This window comes from Leptonychotes weddellii, chromosome 3 (genome assembly GCF_054177405.1).
Source record: "Leptonychotes weddellii isolate Sample4059 chromosome 3, ASM5417740v2, whole genome shotgun sequence".
In the NCBI taxonomy this organism is placed as follows: domain Eukaryota; kingdom Metazoa; phylum Chordata; class Mammalia; order Carnivora; family Phocidae; genus Leptonychotes; species Leptonychotes weddellii.
Genome location: NC_138371.1, coordinates 57,373,595 through 57,392,758, shown reverse-complemented (window position 1 = coordinate 57,392,758; position 19,164 = coordinate 57,373,595). Strand labels below are relative to the sequence as shown.

General features: G+C 40.6%; 1 long non-coding RNA gene across 1 annotated transcript in view; it reads right to left on the bottom strand.

The window, feature by feature from the left end:
• Positions 1 to 1,221: 1,221 nt before the first annotated feature.
• Positions 1,222 to 19,164, bottom strand: part of LOC145720532 (uncharacterized) — a 47,871-nt gene continuing 29,928 nt past the window's right edge. The window contains exons 2-4 of the long non-coding RNA XR_014143565.1: positions 18,973 to 19,129; positions 16,918 to 17,110; positions 1,222 to 1,845 (exon numbers count right to left, since the gene is read on the bottom strand). This is a non-coding gene — a long non-coding RNA (uncharacterized LOC145720532). The remainder of the gene's footprint in view (positions 1,846 to 16,917; positions 17,111 to 18,972; positions 19,130 to 19,164) is intronic.

Below are 19,164 nucleotides of genomic sequence, written 5' to 3'. Positions count from 1 at the left end.
GAATTTTGTGACCTTTGTTCTGGTGAAATTGTTGATAATAGCCACAGGATGGAAAGGAGCTTCTCACTGGTCCTAGTGTCCTAAGCCTTCCCTTTGTGTGACATGTAGATATACAGTAAGATTTAAAAAAGAGAGCTCTAGAGCTAGAAACAATATTGCAGATATTTTGTTCAACCGCCTCAACTTGTAGATGCAAAAACTGAGGACAGTGCAATGACCTGTCCTGAGTGCCTTGGAGGTTTAATAACATCTTCTTCTGCTCCTTCAACTCTGGCCCCTCGACTAGCCAGGACAGGATGAATACCAAGTTAATCATTCCTATTTTGTTTCAGCAGTAGGTAGAGCTTTCTTTATGGTTTATGTAGTAGAGCTTTCTTTATGGTTTATGGCCTAAAAACAGGTAGGGCTGTGGTGCCTGCTGTCTTCCAGTTAAAACATCAGCTGAAACACTTTTGAGTGCTTACTGTGTGCCAAATACTGTTCTAACCTCTGGGATACAGTATGAGCAAAACTGATGAGAATTCCTGCCCTCACGTATCCTATATTCTGGTGGGGCTAGGGGCAGAGATAGATAGTAAACAACAAGCACAACATATGTGCAGATGGTGATAAATGCTATGGAGAAAAAGATTAGAGGAAAGGAATGTGATAGGGAGTATGTGTATGTGTGAATGTGTGTTTGTGAGGTGAGCAGGAGGTTCACCATCTTAAGTCAGGTGGTTAGAGAAGGTGACATACGAAGAACGACCTGAGGTGAGGGAGCAAGTACATGAGGATCTGAAGGAACAGTAAGTGCAAAGCCCTGGGGCAGGGGAGCACCTGCTATCTTTAAGGAACCACAAGGAAGTCAGTATAGCTGGAGTAGAGTAAGAAAGAGAGAGAACAGTAGGAAATGGTATCTTTGTAATGGCAGTAGGCCAGTGGTTCTCAAAGTGTGATTACTAGACCAGCAGCATCAGTGTTAGCTATTAGAAATATAAACTCTGGGGCCCACCTTAGATGTCCTGAAAAAACCTCTTGGGGTGGCACTCAGCATGCTGAAGTTTGAGAACCACCATCATAGAAGCTTGGAGGTCACTTTAGACCAATTAGGACCATGGTTCAAGCTCATACCCAAAAATGCCTCAGGAAAGGCCCCAAATGATGAAGATAGAATTCAGCCAACAATTGTTCCAAAAACTGTACTGAGGAAGAAAAAACTGTATTGAGGATCATTCTGGGCACTTTGGAAGAAACAAAAGAAATCACTATTACTTTCATTCTTTGAATCATTCAAACACAAATCATTGAGCATCTTCTATTTGCAAGATACCATGTCAGATGTTATGCTGGTTGCCAAATTGTACACATTAGAGTTAGAGTCTTCGAGAATGTATAAATCTTAAAGGGAAGATAAAGCTCCACATAAAAAGCAATTAAGAATAAAATAAGGCAGAACAACATCAAATGTCAAAATGTTCAGTGCATCTCTTAAATATTTTTTAAAAATGACACATCAGTGGGGACAGGAATCACCAGGGAAACAGTCTCCGAGGAGAGGGAATTGGAGTTATGTCTCAGAGTATGAGGAGGGCCCAGTCAGGAACACAGCATGAGCAAGGTCATAGAACACACACAGGCAGCATTAAGAAGAACCAGATGAGAGAAGAGGGTAGAAAACAGTGGGGTTGTTTTGTTTGTTGGCAAACAGTGGCGTTGAAGTTCGCCGAGGTAGGTGAAGACAGGCAAAGAAGGGTTTTCAGTGCCAGTAAGATGAGTTGCAGATAGTCTGACCGGAGCTTCAGTCCAGAGGAAGTCATGCACATGTACACCAATGACAGGCTCTTTTGCTTGGTCATTACTATCCTGAAAAATCAATATAAATTGTGAAAATCCAGCTTGACACAATATAATTGGCTCTGTTGTTGTGGCATAAAGACTAGTAGAGAGAAAATGTTGGAATTAGAACTTCCTTGGGTAACTTTCTGTTTTTAAAGCAACCCATGTGGAAGGATACAATCTCCATAGTTTAGTTCACCGCAAAAGGAGGCAGAATGGACCGTACAGTGAAAAGAACACAGGTTTATGGAGTAACGACAACTGGGCTCATATCCTGCTTCTGTCACTTACTTGTGATGTGATTTTAGTTAAGGTAATGATACTTACTAATTATTTCCCCCTCACATCAAGTTCAACAGTCTTTGAGTGAAGGGAAGTTGATGGCCAGAGAAGGTGCTTAGCTCCATAAGTCACTCAGGGATCCAGGCTGATAGAGCCTCTGCTATCCTCAACATGTGACTTTCTAGGTCTTGGACATTGGCATCTAGCCATCACATAGCGTAAGAGAAAATATGGAGTGTTGCATATGGACAGTGTCCACAGACCAAACCTAGAAGTGGCATCCATATGCCATTGGCCAGGACTCTGTCACACGGCCCCATCTAACTGCCGAAGAGAGTAGGAGATGAGGTTTAGCTGTGCACCCAGGAGCTGTGGTTAAAAGCTAGCCAATCTCAAGAGATGGGCTTTGGAATCACAATGATTTGAATTCACTTCCCAGCCACGTGACTTTGGGCAGGTTACTTAATCTCCACCAGCCTCAGTTCCTTCATCGGTAAAATGGAAGTAGTAATAGCGTCATTAGAGGGTGATGAAGTCTGCCTGAACTTACCTGTGCCAAGAGCCTGGGCAAACATGCTGCATGTGGGAAAGAAAGTATTTTGGATGTGGGGACATCCTTTTACCTAATCCTCAAAGGAATCCTCCAGAAGTGCCCACCACTAGTTGATCTGACCCCCAGGGATTATGCCCTAACATGGGTAAGTTTCAATTTGGAATCTGAGATTTCAGTCTATTTGGATGGCATGTGGATATTCACCCCCGACCCAACATGCCCCAAGCTAATGACTGGGTACCCTCCTTAATCATACTGCACCGTGAGTCTGGCTGGCTCTGCCCTGAAAAATACATGCTTAAGATTTTTTAAATGAACTTTCTCAGTCTCATTCCGTCTAGTCAAAGGTATCCACAATTGATACCCATGATAAGGTATTAATAGCACATATTTTCCCAGAAGCCCTTCCAAATAAGTCAGTGATATCCAAAAAAGATTGGCCCTCTCGTTGTGCAGGGGTGATTCAGTGTTAGTGTAGTAGGAACACTGTGAACCAAGGACCTGTACATTTTTCTCTTCCCCTTTCCTTACCCTGTGATTCTTCTCCAGGCAGGCAGTTAGGTGAATTTTGTATAGCTTGTATCTACCAAAATCCGTATATTCCTAATTTTGTTTTGTAGACATGTAAAAAAGACTAGAAGAAAAATATAAATGTGGTTATCTGCAAGTTATAAAAATTGAGTGTGGATGAGTTTTATCTGCTTCTTTGTGCTTTCCTGCATCTTCTAAACTGCATACAATAAAAGCAAACTATTTTTAATTTAAGATTTATTAAATGAAAAGAATAAAGTATATGACAAAAATAATGCTTAATAAAATTTGAACTACTAATAATTTTTTAAATCTATCTGGAGGTTTTGAATGCTCTCCAAATATGAGCTGTTGTTCAATCGATGCTCTTCTCCCTGAAGGCTCTAGTGTCTGCAAAAAATTTGGACCCCTCATTTGAACATCACAGGCAAAATTTCTGTGGATTCGAAGTCTCTGTCTGCATTGCAATCCTGGTTTATCCTAACGCAGATAAGTCCCATGTGGTGGTGCGTGAAGCTCCTACTCAGTGGTGTGGTCCAGTGGTCCTAAATCTAGAGGCAGCCCCATCCTACTCCAGACCTGTGCCCCTGGGCCCGCTTCTCCCAAAAGCTGGCTCTAATCTGAACAGGCTTTGGGGTCCCCTTTGGCTCTTGTACCGTCTGTCTCAAACCTATGTCGTGTCTGGCTTTGGCTCCTGGGACTCCTCCAGAGCCCCACTTGTTTGGCCATTTTGAGTAAAACATTTGGCACATAAAACACTTCATGATGGTCTTCAAATCATGCTTCCTTTAAGATGGTTATGGAGATAAAAGTTAAAAATAGTGAATTAGGTCACCTCAGTATATTTTTAGATGTTTTATGCTCCCCCTATGGAACTAACAACACCAAATGAGAGTTTCTCATCACACTCTCAGCAAGTTGTAGCTTACAATTATCTGACGAAATGCATTGAAATCCACAGCTATTTATCTTCTTCAGCTCTCAGTACTTGGCCAGAATTTCTATTTCTGATTCCCTTTCTAATGAGGAAAACTGACACAAAAAATGTAGACTTTATTCATTAGCAAATCTTTTCATACCTTCAAGTAGGCTAGTTCTCATCTTTCCCTGAAGGCTCATAAAAATTATGAGGGAACATTAGTATCCGGAGAAGGGAGAAGAGTAGGTGAAAAAAAAAATAAAGAGAAAGAAAATCAGAGACAATCCTGCTACAGAACATTTGTTACCCAGGGATTGTGTCTATGGCATTAAGTAGTCATTTGAACTGTAAAATAAATTCATTTCTCACTGGAGAGGGACAAGCCTGCTGAGGCTCTGGGAAGACTGGGTTTTCATATCTCAGCTTCACCCAGAACACCTCCCTTCTTAAAGTGATGTATCAGTTTTGGAAACTATAGTCAAGCATAGGTCATGATGATCTATCCCAAGTGGTTATAAACAACATGTGAGTGGGAGGGAGTATCTACTACACCCTAGCTTAATGCAAGGCAATTCATTCTTAATACAACATGCCTTGGCAACAAGGAACCAGTTTTACCAAATTAGCCAATCGTATCTTTGGACAACAATCTAATAGCCTCATAAAACCAAAATCCACTTCTCTTTTCAGTAAGTTTTTCAATCCAGGTGGATGTTGGTAAACTAATATCTTTAGCTTTGAGGAGAAAAATTGAAGTTACATTATTTTTATTGCTCTCTTGCAAATGGCCATTCAGAGCTCCCCAGTTCTACTCTTACTAACTCAGGGTGACTCCTTACTACACAGGACACTTAGCTTGTGAAATGCTACTTTAAAGCAGGGAGCTGTCTAGACCTGATTCACTAATTCACTGCTTCTCATTGACACTTGTCTAGGCACGCATTTGAAAATGTCACAATTCCAAATAACAATGATTAAGAGTGATTAATTAGGGGACCCTGGTCATAAGCATCAAATCTCAAACTAAAGTAGGATAAAATTAAGGACCAAATTAAACCTGCATCTGACTCTGCTAGAAATGTTGAGGTTGCTGCCATAGTACTAGGGAATCTTCCAGTTCAGACCAGGCTTTCAGCAGACCTCATGTCACAGTCCATACTTATCTCTCCCAGGATGTAGTCAGCCATGCTTACCTTTAGACCACAGTCCATCCCACGTTCGCTGATTTGGGAACCTCCTCACCTCCTTATTGAGTATGGAAGGGTGGCTGCCTAAGTTCTCAGAAATTCATTTTGGGATTTCCCCTGTCATTTATGGGCATGTACAAATGACAGTCGCTAGTTCCTTTCTCTTCTGGAATGTTGTATATGTCTTTATTTTTAGTATAAATGAGTGTGTATGGAGTTGTGCGTGTGTGTGTGTATATACAAGTGTTCCAAGCAGAGCACAACTCATAACATCTCATATAACTTAGTATATATGTTATAGTATTTCCCTCCAAGTCAGACCTCAAGGAATTATATCTACATGTATCTATAAGGGCTACATGCTAAGAATAATGGGGCAAAAAGAAAGAGCATGGGCCTTGATGATAGGATTGGGCCACTGAACCAACCCTGAAACCAAATACCTCCAGATTTCATACAATGTGAAATAATTGCTCTTATTACTAATGTCACCATCACTAGGATATGCAGCCAGATATATGCTAACTGATACTCCTTACATTCTTAGATAGCTCCAGAAATTGCTCCGCATCATTACTTCTCAAGGAAGTATAGGTGCATGCGCATGCACACACACACACACACACACACACACACGCACACACAATTTTATACATTCTGCAGATTTTATGAAGGAGAATTCAGAAGATGCCACAAGAAATTAAGTAAGAAGAGTTAATAAGGAAAAAAACAGTCTAACTAAATGGCTCCTTGATGATTCATCTCAAATCTTCATTCCCATCACTCATTAGGGCTTCTTCCAGTAATTCCCCCACCTAAGTGAATATTGACTTTCCCCTCATCCCTCACCTTGATTCCTGATGTGTCACTGCCAATTCAAGTTTATTGTTGAAGCATTAAGCTTTTCTCTCCTCCACTCCTCTGCTTCCTGGATCACCTTTGGAATTATCAGTCTTGTAAAATATCTAATCTTGAAAATATCTAGACCTAATTCAGCCAGCCACTCAGGGTGACAAACTTTCCACCCTAGCCCCATGGTATTATTTGCCCATTACCTCACTGAGAAGGCTCTGGTGCTGATCAATGCTGTTGTGAATCACTCAAAGCCTGGATTAGCCACCGTTGGGCATGATTTTAAGGTTGAGCTGGTTCCTCCAACCCCTGCTGAGATTCCTGGAACTACTTAGAGTCTGAAAAATAATCATCAATAGTGCTCAAACTGGTAGCTACAAACAGCTCACAGGTAAGGAAGCTGGGCTGAGTGGTTTGGTGGCCACTGATGTATGGATGTGGTTTTATATCAGTGAGACCATGGGCAAGCACTGCGTCATTGGCGATAATGTCTGAGGACCAATCTTCAACATCTGATCATATTTCATGTACTATTTGAATGTTCATGGACCATGTGTGATCACACTGGTATTTGAATAAAATAAAGTGTAATAAAAAATACCTATACCTTCTTCATGCATAAAACCCCATTTATAACTTCTAATATCTCCTACTAGATCCTAAATTCCAAAACATTCTCATTTAAATGTCATAATAGGGATAAAATTCACAGCAATGCTGTTTGCACAGCCTTCCTCATGACTTCCAGCATTGTTTCTCAGTTGTGGCCTTTAAATTTCTGATAACTTCCAATTCTGAGAAACCACTTCCTCTTTTCTTCACACTCCCATTGGATTCACATTTTTTTTTCTTTCCCCTTGTAAGGATCTGGAGCTGTGTTTTTTGACACAACTATTGAATTTTATCCTAATTCCAGTGTTCTTTTCTCTCATTTTGTTTCATTTATATTATTATAACATTTCTGATAAATCTTTTGTATAAATGCATGGCTTTTTAAACTTCCTAAATAATCCAGTGGCTTTTCTCCTTCTTCATTGGCAATTACCAATACATCCTAAGCATCTTCAGTCCTCTCTCACCTTTGGCTCATCTTGGTGTTCAATTCCTACATCGCAAGGTCTTTGAACAAAGCAAACAACATTCCTGACACAAATGAGGGGGAGAAAAACAAGGGAAATTAGGGGTTTGCTCTCATTACTGGAGTGTGGGCAGGGACACAGGAAATACTTAATGCTCATTACTCCTTGAAAACAAGCAGAATAGGACAGCTTCTGACCCCTAATCCACCCGTTCTTTTATTTAGTCATGCAAAAATATTTATCAGTGACTACTAACTTGGCATCTTGATAGGCACTATGAATAGAGATGATGAGAAAACAGACATGGTCTCATAAAGTTTATAGTCCTAAGGAGAACCAATGGTAAGTAATAATTATACAAATAACCATAGAAAAGTTTATAAGATCTATTAGGGAAGAGTTCAAGAGGCTGTGAGAGAGTCGGGCAGAGCATTTTAACTTAGATTGAGAATTTGGAGAAGGCTGGCCTAAAGAAGGGAGGCCAGAGGAATTGGCCAGGAAAAGGGTGGGAGGAAGAGGACAAGAGCTGAGGGAAAAGAGCTCATACAAAATCCTAAGGCATGAGAGAACTTGTAAAGTAACTAAAAGGAGGCCACTTTGGCTGAATCGTGGTGACAAAAGGAGAGCATGGCATGGCCTGTGGCTGGACAGGTATGTGGAAGGCTGATCATGTAAGAACCTTGTGAGCCACATTAATGAGTTATGATTGAAAAGAAGAGTGATGTGATCTGACTTGTGCTCTTAAACATTCACTGTAATTGTGGGGTGAGTTGTGGGTGGCAAGCTTGTAAGCAGAGACACAGGTCGAAGACTATTGGAGGAATACAAGCAAAATATGATATGGCAGCTTATCTTATAGTACTGACAGAGAGCTGTCAAGAATTGGCCACTTTCAAGAAATAGGTATATATATGATTAATTATTATTTATTAATTATTAAATTTAACAGTTTTGGGAGGTCAGGAGTGTTAAGTCAAGGATGACTCCAAAATCCCTGGAAGAAATGACTAGATGGATAGAAGTGTCATTTAGTGAAATGGAGAAGAACCAAGGAGAAAAATTGTTGCAAGAGTGAGAACTAAGTGTTCAGTTTTTAATATGTTTATTCTGGGATATTGTGAGCTATTAAAAGAAATACTGAGTAACACCTGGGTCTGAAATTCAACAGGTAACAGGACTGGAGATATTAATTTTGGAATAATTAGAGTATCCATGGCATTTACAGGCTTAGGAGGATCTAAACCCCCCTAGAAAAGCATAAAATGAAGAAAAAAAAAAATCCTGCAATTGGTCCCTGAAGGACTCCATCATTTAAGGTTGGGCCAAGGAAGGGGAAATGAGCAAAAAAGGTTAAAAGCTGACTGCCAGAAATGTAGATTAAAAACCAGAAGACTCTCTAGTAGCACATTCTGGAAACTAAGCTTTTCAGATAGTCCATCTTTTTAGGATAACAGAGATCCAGACATTGAGCCAGGAAAAAAAAAAATCCTGCCATTATCTTCCATAATCATCAAAGAAGAAAGTATGCTAGACTGTAGAAGTTAAGTTAGTAGTATTTAGATCAATTTGCCATCTAATTGGAGATACACAAAAGGGCTTCAAACATCATCCAACTGGATTTATAACATCAGTGAAGATCACAGAGTAAAGACTTCAAGGGGCTTGTGCTTCCCCAGAAACACCAAATAACCTGTCAAAAACTGTAAAAACCAATCTTTTGGAACGCTGCAAGGTGGCAAGTGTTTACAGCAATCAAGTGAACAGTTAACCAGGAGAAAGTCTGCTAGAACACAATAAGAGAATTCTGTGGCATTTTGACTTAGCCTCACCCCATCCCTTTCCCAGTATGGTGGCAGTCTTCAAGATGGCAACTTGAATCCTCAGTATGAATACATGGTACTAGAGGGAGGAGAGAAAACCTTGTTCCCAAGGAGTCACATTTGTTTTGACCTGTCTGTGGCTTCCCTGAAGAACTAACACAAGGAGCCTGTCTTTGTTCACCTAACTTGTAACCCTCCTAGGGTGGAAGATGTTCCTCAAAAATATTGACAGCCAAGTGCTGCCACCTGTCACAAAAATTAACAACTGAAGCATACAGTAGACAAGACAAAAGCCAGGAAGAAAAAGTTGGGGAGTGAGATTCTTTGGGGAATAAGAACTGAAAAGCTCTTGAGTATACTAGCTCATCTAGAAAACTGTGGGCATGCCCAGGGCAGCAAGCATGCTCAGAGAAGACTAGAGAAGACAATAAGCTTTCACTTCTAGTTGATTTTTAGGCTTAGCATAAGCAGGAAGTGAAGGCCAATTTGGAATTATAAATGGCCTGGCTAAGCATCGAGGAAAAGGGAACATCATTTTTACAACTGAGGTACTGTTATGGGTTGAATTGTGTCCCCCAAGAATTCATATGTTGAAACTCTCATCTCTAGTACCTCAGAATGTTAGTGTATTTAGAGATAAGGCCTTTAAAGAAGTATTATGTTAAAAAGAGGCTGGGACACCTGGGTGGCTCAGTCGGTTAAGCGTCTGCCTTCAGCTCAGGTCATGATCCCAGGGTCCTGGGATCGAGTCCCACGTCGGGCTCCTTGCTGAGCAAGAAGTCTGCTTCTCCCTCTGCCTGCCTCTGTCTCTCGCTCTTTGATAAATAAATAAAATCTTTAAAAAAAATAAAAAATAAAAAATAAATAAAAAGAGGCTGTTAGGGTGGATTGTCCCCAATCCAATTTGACTGATGTCCTTATTAAAAAGAAGAAATTTGGACACACAGAGACATCATGTCTGAGCAAGCACAGAGGAAAGGCCATAGGAGGACATAGAAGGTGACCATCTGCAAGGCAATGAGAGAGGCCTCAGAAGAAATGAACTCTGTCAACACCTTGAACTTGGACTTCCAGCCTCCAGAATGGTGAGAAAATAAATTTCTGTTGTTGAAGTCCCCCAGTTTGTAGTATTTTGTCATGGCAGCCCTAGCAAACGAATACAGGTGCACAGATCTGAAAGTGACTTTCTATAGAATCTACACACACACATATTTAGAAAACTGTTCAGCAGTCTTAGTAGAAAGAAAAGAAATGGGAAGATACAGATTAAGTGAAATAGAAGTAAAATATATGAGGAGACAGAACAATGACCTAGAAAGATAATAGAAGGGCGCCTGGGTGGCTCAGTCGTTAAGCATCTGCCTTCGGCTCAGGTCATGATCTCAGGGTCCTGGGATCGAGCCCCACATCGGGCTCCCTGCTCAGCGGGAAACCTGCTTCTCCCTCTCCCACTCCCCCTGCTTGTGTTCCCTCTCTTGCTGTGTCTCTCTCTGTCAAATAAATAAATAAAATCTTTAAAAAAAAAAGAAAGATAATAGAGTGAGATAAGGAAGAAAAACAAGAAACTAAGAAACTAAAAATGTATTATCAGAATTAAAATCCTCATTGCAAACAGTAAACAAGGAGCCAACACTGTAGGAAATGGAATCACTGACTTATTACATAAATGTGGGAATTATTCCAGACTGTAGAGGAAGAAGACAAAAATATGAAAATGATGAAATAGATATTATAAATAAAAGTGATAGGAAATAAAGACAAGAGAAGAATTATAAGGCTCTCCATGGAAGAAACAAAGCCAAAAAAACTGAAGTAATCATCATTGAAATAAATTAACATCTGGAGTTGAAAAATTCTGAAGTGTAAAGATTGAAGGTCAACAAAAACAGAACCATATCTAGTTAGTTCTTGGCAAAGAAAAAAAAAATCAAATTACAACGACAGAGGGGAAAAGTCCTGAAAGCTTCCAGTCTGAAAAAAAGGTTAAGCTTTAAGACTATTATTGAGTGGGATTGCTTTCCATGGCTGACGATCATTTTTAAAAGTTATTGGTGCTGTTGTAGTAATGATTAAATAATTTTTCAACTCTTCGCAAATATAGAACATTGTCTTTGTCCAGAGAACCACAGAAAATTTGCTTTTTGAATAGGTAAGCATATAAACTGTTGCTTCCCACAGAGTTAATGGAAATGCCAAGGAAATTAAAAGATATTTTGCATATTTAAAAATCCATATAAATGACCTGATAATTAGAAAAGACTAAGAAAGCACTTACTGCCAGGTATAATGTTATCAAGCCCTCCCAGTGCCATGTTCCATCTTGGACTTGCATATGACCTTACATAAAAGCAAGTATCTGCTATTCAAATGTGTATCAGTTAGCTTTTTCTATATAACATACCACCCCAAAACTTAGTGGCTTAAAACACCATTTTATTCACCGACAATTCTGTGAGGGAAGTGTTGCGGTGGGCTCTGCTGGCTTGGGCGGTAGTTGGGGTGGGAGTGGAAGCAGGTCTCACGCCCCTGGGGCTCACGCACCAGGCTGCAGTCATCTGGTAACCCAGGGTCTTATGGACTAACAGACTGACGGTCTGAGGTGGCTTGCTCACATGCGTGGCCGTTGCTGCTGGCAGACTGCTCTTTCGTAGGACTCTAGCAACTTAGCCCAGGGGCAGCTGGGTGGCTCAGTCAGTTAAGCACCTGACTCTTGATTTCGGCTCAGGTCATGATCTCAGGGTTGTGAGATGAAGCCCCACATTGGACTCTGCGCTTAGCTCAGAGTCTGCTCATCCCTCTCCCTCCTCCCAATTCTGCGTGCTCTTGCGTGCTCTCTCTCTCTCAAATGAATAAATAAATAAATAAATAAATAAATAAATTCTTAAAAACAAAACATGTTCTTCAAAGGATTATTCATAATAATGAAAAATTAGAAGCGTTCTAAATGCCCAATTCGTGAAGGTTAGGAGGCAAACCTATATGATGGGATACAATACATCTTTTTGTTTTTTAAATCACTTAACAAAAGAATACTGATAGCAGAAAAGTTCTAGATAAGTTTATGGTAAATTTTTTAGAAAGCAGCCAACAGGGGCACCTGGGAGATTCAGTCGGTTAAGCATCTGCCTTTGTTTTAGGTCCTGGGCTCCCTGCTCCCTCTTCCCCAACACCCGCTCCCCCACCCCGCCCCCGCTGCTGCTCTCTCTCTTTTTCTCTCAAGAAAGCATCCAACAGGGCGCCTGGGTGGCTCAGCTGGTTAGGCGACTGCCTTCGGCTCAGGTCATGATCCTGGAGTCCCGGGATCGAGTCCCGCATCGGACTCCCAGCTCGGCAGGGAGTCTGCTTCTCCCTCTGACCCTCCCCCCTCTCATGTGTTCTCTCTCATTCTCTCTCTCTCAAATAAATAAATAAAATCTTTTAAAAAAAGAAAGCATCCAACAATACATATGATACTCGTTTGATAAAACACATGGAGACAAACATATATCATGTGAGAAAAAGACTGAATGAATGTACTCTAAATTGTAATAGTGATTTTAAGTATGCTGATATGGACTCTGAAGACAGATCTGGATCTGAATAATAGATAAGTAAATTAGATCCATTATTTAACCTCTCTGGGTCTCAGTTTTCTCAACTATAAATTAGTTTGTAGTGTAACAACTGATCGGGTTGTTATGAGGATTAAAGAAGCTAATGCTTGTAGCATGGTGCTTGGCAAACTAAATTGAAGTTTGTTAGTATTACTCTGATTTGCTAATAAGGAATGATTTTTCTGTTGATTTTTCTCTGATGAGATTAAATTACTTTTACTTAATAACAAAACTAAAGGAATAGTAAAAAAAAATTTCTTGGAATTATTGGGATTTCGTTTAAATTTTAACAAGCCTCCATACAGATGGAACAGAGCCAAAACCCAAGTTCTGTAGCCCCAGTTCAGCAAAGGAAAGGCTCTCATTCAGGGGAAAGCTGGAGAAACCAGCCCTCTGCTTTGAGAAGCTGTCAGGCAGTACTCCCAGTACATTGTAAAGATAAGAAACAAAGGGCGCCTGGGTGGCTCAGTTGGTTAAGCGGCTGCCTTCGGCTCAGGTCATGATCCCGGAGTCCCTGGATCGGGTCCCGCATCGGGCTCCCTGCTCTGCAGGGAGCCTGCTTCTCCCTCTGACCCTCCCCCCTCTCATGTGCTCTCTCTCATTCTCTCTCTCACAAATAAATAAATAAAATCTTTAAAAAAAAAAAAAAGATAAGAAACAAAGTTCACTTGGGACATTTGTTTAACAGATGTTTGGTGATGCACCAGAGGTCCACTGGAAGCTAACCTATATTAGGCCAGATACACTTCACTGTGGGTCATTTTCTGTGTCTACAGCCAATCAACGTCAACAGGCTATTAAAACAAGGGACGTGTCCTTTATTTGGGGTAGGTTTCACTAATAACATTAATAACAACATTTCCATTTCCAGGATGCGACGTTCTGCACTCAAATCAGCTTATAGGCAGTTTGCTTTCAAACTAATGATTCACGTTGCAAAATAAACAACCACCAAAAAGCCAAGTTTACTTAACTGTATTCAAGCAGAACAAGAACATTATATTCAGAAATTCAGAAAAGCTAATAGCATTTCACAAATTTCAGTCACTGTAATAATGTCCATAACTCTCGCAAACTAAATGAATCCAGTGCATCTCAATGATAAAGATATTTAGGTTTAAAAGCAACAATTGTTCCAGACATTGCAAGCTTGTTGCTGGCCAAGTTTGTTCCCTATTACTTGTATTTCCCATAACACCTGGCAAAGTATTTTGCACAAGAAATACTTGGGGCCTGCCTGGGTTTGTTGATTAATAGCCAAAGCACTTGAATTGACATTTGGGTGCTTGCAAATACAGGCTCAACTCCATGACCATAAGGGAAGCATCTGATGTATTTTATAAAATAGCAATGAGGTATTTTACTTTTTAAATATCATTATGACAAAGAAGTAGGAAAATTTTGAAAGCATATTTAGAAGTATAAAAAACCTACAACAAACCTACACCTTCCATTAGGGGAGCAGTCTGTTCTTAATAAGGTATTTATTCCAGGCACATGTTATGAGGCCTGAAGCTAATCTCAGTATGCCCCTCTCCTCCCCAACAATGCCTTTAATTCAGTTTTGAACTTTAGTTCAGAAGAACATTGATTATGTGTGTGTGTGTGTGTGTATATACACACATATATAAAATTAGTCTTTCTAAAACTATACGCATTTGTAAAAAAAATTTTTTTAAAGATTTTATTTATTTATTTGACAGAGAGAGACAGCGAGAGAGGGAACACAAGCAGGGGGAGTGGGAGAGGGAGAAGCAGGCTTCCGGCGGAACAGGGAGCCCGATGTGGGGCTCGATCCCAGGACCCTGGGATCATGACCTGAGCCGAAGGCAGACGCTTAACGACTGAGCCACCCAGGCACCCCAGTTATTACATCTTATTTAAGCCTCCTTTAATCGATAGATTTCCTCTCTATTTTTTGTGTGCAATTTACTTCTATGTACTCAATTAAGTTGCTTGTCCTTAAGATTTCCTCCATTGGTTTGCTGATGGGACTTCCAGAGTATAATTTAATCTGTTTCCTCCATTCTCTGTATTTCTTGTACACTGGTGATTGGATGTAAAGTAAAGGCTCTAACAGATTCAAGTTTTGTAAGTTTTGGTGCTTTTCTGGGGGGCGATGCGGGTGGGCAGGACTTTTCCCTAGCTGCCATTGTGTTGGATCATTTCATTCTCCATATAGTCTTTTTTTTTTTTTAAAGATTTTATTTATTTATTTGAGAGAGAGAATGAGAGGGAAGAGGGTCAGAGGGAGAAGCAGACTCCCCGCTGAGCAGGGAACCCGACGCGGGGCTCGATCCTGGGACTCCAGGATCATGACCTGAGCCGAAGGCAGTCGCTTAACCAACTGAGCCACCCAGGCGCCCTCATTCTCCATATAGTCTTAAAAAAAAAAAAAAATCCTTTCCTTTTTCTCTTGCCTATCCTCTCCTGTTTCACCTGTACCTCCTAACTACCATGACCTATATTTACACTCCAAGGCATATCCCTCCATATTTTCTCCATGTTCACATAAATATCTTTATGCACGTGCAGAGATTCTGTTTGCTTTACAAAAATGACATCATAAAAAGCCTTCCAAGCCAAGTAGTAGAGCTCTAATTTGTCCTATTTAATGGCTCCAAAATAATATTCCATGTGCACATCTACCACAATTTATTCAGCCATCATATTTCAGGTGGCAAATACTTTATTCTTGGGTCTTGTTGCCACATCTTGTTCATACACACATATATACTGGCTTTTGTTTTCAGAGTGAAATTGCGGGGTCAAAAAGTATGCTGTGTATTTTATTTTAATAGATGCTTCCAGATAGCTTTCAAGGAAGGCTGTAGCAGTTCACATATCCACCAGCAGAGGATGAGGTCACCCTTTCCTCCACAATCTAAAACAGTCTCAAGGAGCAGAAAAAAAAAATAGTCACAAGTAAAAGTCACATGTTGGGAGCCAGCAAGAAGCAGGGTCATCTAAGGAGCGGAAGAGCTCGATGGGATTCCCTAATCAGCAATCCGTGAGCTATCCGTAAGCGATTCTTCAGTAGAAAAGGCCCTATTCAGGGCGCCTGGGTGGCTCAGTTGGTTAAGCGACTGCCTTCGGCTCAGGTCATGATCCTGGAGTCCCGGGATCGAGTCCCGCATCAGGCTCCCTGCTCAGCAGGGGGTCTGCTTCTCCCTCTGACCCTCCCCTCTCTCATGTGCTCTCTCTCATTCTCTCTATCAAATAAATAAATAAAATCTTAAAAAAAAAAAAAAAAAAAGAAAAGGCCCTATTCATCTTTGTATCTCATGAGCCTAACACAGGCCTGGCACAAAACAAACAATTCCGAATACCCCAAAACAGGGTCTGAAAATAGTTGTCTCTAACTGCTAAGAGTTACCTTTAACTCCTCTCCATTTCATGGATCCCAGTGAGTTCTTTCCTACTGGGTGGTACTTGCGTATTACACGATAGAATGTATCTAGCATCTGCTCCTAATCTCCTTTGAGTCTTTATCCATCTCCACTAAAATTCTGGGAAGAAACCAAGAAACTTGGGTTTCAAGAAAATTCTTGGATTGGAAGAAACCAGGAAACTTGGCAAGAGAATCATTCCTAGGTCATGGAACATTCTGTTTTTTAATGTTCTACCTGTGATGATCACACCAAAAGGAGCACCCACCTCCCTACCTCTGTGAGAGTCACTTTTTTCTTATTAAGCCTTCATTCATCTCCCTTGCTCCACTTGCCCTTCCAGGACAATGCTCCCTAATACAATACTCCTCACCGAACCTTTCAAGCCAAGACCTCTTATTTGAATAAGCTAAAATGTTGTGCCTTCTGCAAATAAGAAAGATCTTTTTTCAATGAATCTACCAAATGTTCTCACAATTCAGTCCTTTACTATTAGTTTAGCTAAGGATTATTACAGTGAAGGGGGAACAAAAGATTAGCCCAGCTTCACCTTACAGTTGGGAGAATCAGGAAATGCCAAGTGAGTAACAAAGCTCCTAGTTTTGACTAAGCCTAGCTATGCATTTATGGGAAGCATTAAGCTGCTCGAATATCAAAGTCATTGTTGGTGTCATAAGTGGATCCTTATCCTGAAAATAAGAGAGCTGTCTGTTGACAAAGGGAAGAAGTACAAATTACAATGGACACTTGTAAAAATGCAATGTCATAATACCAATTCATCGTTATTCAGAGAGACACACTGCACTGAGAGTGACCTTAGAGAGAGGATTATACTATGCCAGGAAGGCCAGCATGCACTCTCCATAAACAGCCTTGCCCCCCTGGCCACCTTACAAGAGTGACACCAGCCATGCTCCAGGAGCTGGATCCATCACAGCTTGCAGTGCTGGGGTAAGTGCTGTTCTTCATCTGATCTCATTTCAAGATTATCTCTGGCTTGGAACCTAGCACGGTGCAGTTGCAAGAAGCCCGAGACATGTCGCCTGAGACAGCCTTGAATCTGGATGTGCTCCTTGTGTTTTGGTGTCTGGAAAAGATGGAGAGAGCACCCTTGGGCAGAAATTGGGGGAAATAGGAGTGACATAGAGATTTTTTTATTATTATTATTAACATATAATGTATTATTCGTTTCAGGAGTACAGGTCTGTGATTCATCAGTCTTACACAATACACAGCGCTCACCATAGCACATACCCTCCCCAGTGTCCATCACCAGCCACCCATCCCTCCCACCCCCCTCCACTCCAGCAACCCTCAGTGTGTTTCCTGAGATTAGGAGTCTCTTATGGTTTGTTTCCCTCTCTGGTTTCGCATTGTTTCATTTTTCCCTCCTTTCCCCTATGATCCTCTGCCTTGTTTCTCAAATTCTACATATGAGTGAGATCATATGATAATTGTCTTTCTCTGATTGACTTATTTCATTAGCATAATACCCTCTGGTTCCATCCATGTCATTGCAAATGGCAAGATTTCATTTTTGGATGGCTGCATAATATTCCATTGTGTATATATATATATATACCACATCTTCTTTATCCATTCATCTGTCAGTGGACATCTGGGCTCTTTCCATAGTTTGGTTATTGTGGACATTGCTGCTATAAACATTGGGGTGCACATGCCTCTTCGGATCACTACATTTGTATCTTTGGGGTAAATACCCAGTAGTGCAATTGCTGGGTCGTAGGATAGCTCTATTTTTAACTTTTTGAGGAACCTCCATACTGTTTTCCAGAGAGGTGCACCAGCTTGCATTCCCACCAACAGTGTAGGAGGGTTCCCCTTTCTCCGCATCCTCGCCAACATCTGTCATTTCCTGACTTGTTAATTTTAGCCATTCTGACTGGTATGAGGTGGTATCCCACTGAGGTTTTGATTTGTATTTCCCTGATGCTGAGTGATGTTGAGCACTTTTTCATGCTTCTGTTGGCCATTTGGATGTCTTCTTTGCAGAAATGTCTGTTAACGACATAGAGATTTAAAAGAAAAAGGACAGTCATATGCTTAGTGTTTCGTCTTCTACAGTTTCCACAGTGTAATCTTCTGTTTTAAAAAAGAACTAGGAAAAAATAGAATGGCAATTTGGTTCTGTATTTTTTATGTTACCTTTGATGACCAGAAATCGAATGTAGGGAGAGTTCTAAACAAGTAGCCCTTCATAAGTTGCTTTGTTAAGGAATAGAATGAAAGGAAATTTAGCTCTTAAGATGTGAATTTGAATGTAGTCCAGATAGGGCACTGCTGACAAATGATTCCATTAACTGAACCTCTATATGGGACCATCTGATAAGGGGAGAAACGATCTAACGTTATAGCCTTTTCTTTGCTCCTTTCCCTTCTCTCCTCCATGACCACCCAGGTGCCTATGGTTCTCTCCATCTCTCAGTGACAATAAATTGCTCACAGGAAGGGTCTGATATTAATCATTTATACTTTCCTTCATGTGGATCTGAGTCAATGTATTACTTCTCTAAGAGGTTTATCTATCTAAGCCTTACTTTGACCCACGGAATGTAAAGGGGAAGAAGTACATTTGGCATATTTTTGGCACCCTACATCCTCACCTCTGTAAATTTCAGTCTTGGTTTTTTGTTCTTTTGGGGGAAAAAAAAGATCCCCATTTAATTTACAGGATGAAAGCAGTGTATAAACTCTACCTAGATGTATATAGTCATTCATTTGTTTATCCCAGCTAAACCATAATAAATTGCATTTTCAAAGAGGGAAGACAAAAGCCTGGGAAATCCGAGACATATAGCAATAAATTGACATATAGGGAAACTGAAAGTAAGCAATCTGTGAAGTTTGTACCTGGCTGTGTGCTTAAGGGGGAGGTGGTAGCCTGGGGGAAGGAGGTACATATTAGCACTGTCTCTTTCTCCTCCTCACCTGCAACCTCAGTGTTTTCCATTGTGGCCCCAGGATATGGCAGGTCAATTGTGATAAGCTCTGAAACAGACCAGCTCTGGGCAGGGAAGGAGCATCCTCTCCCATTCTCAGTGATCTCCATTCCAGAGACTGCTTCAGTAAGATCTCCTTGTCATACCTTCAAACACAAATTAAAACTCATAAATAAGTACA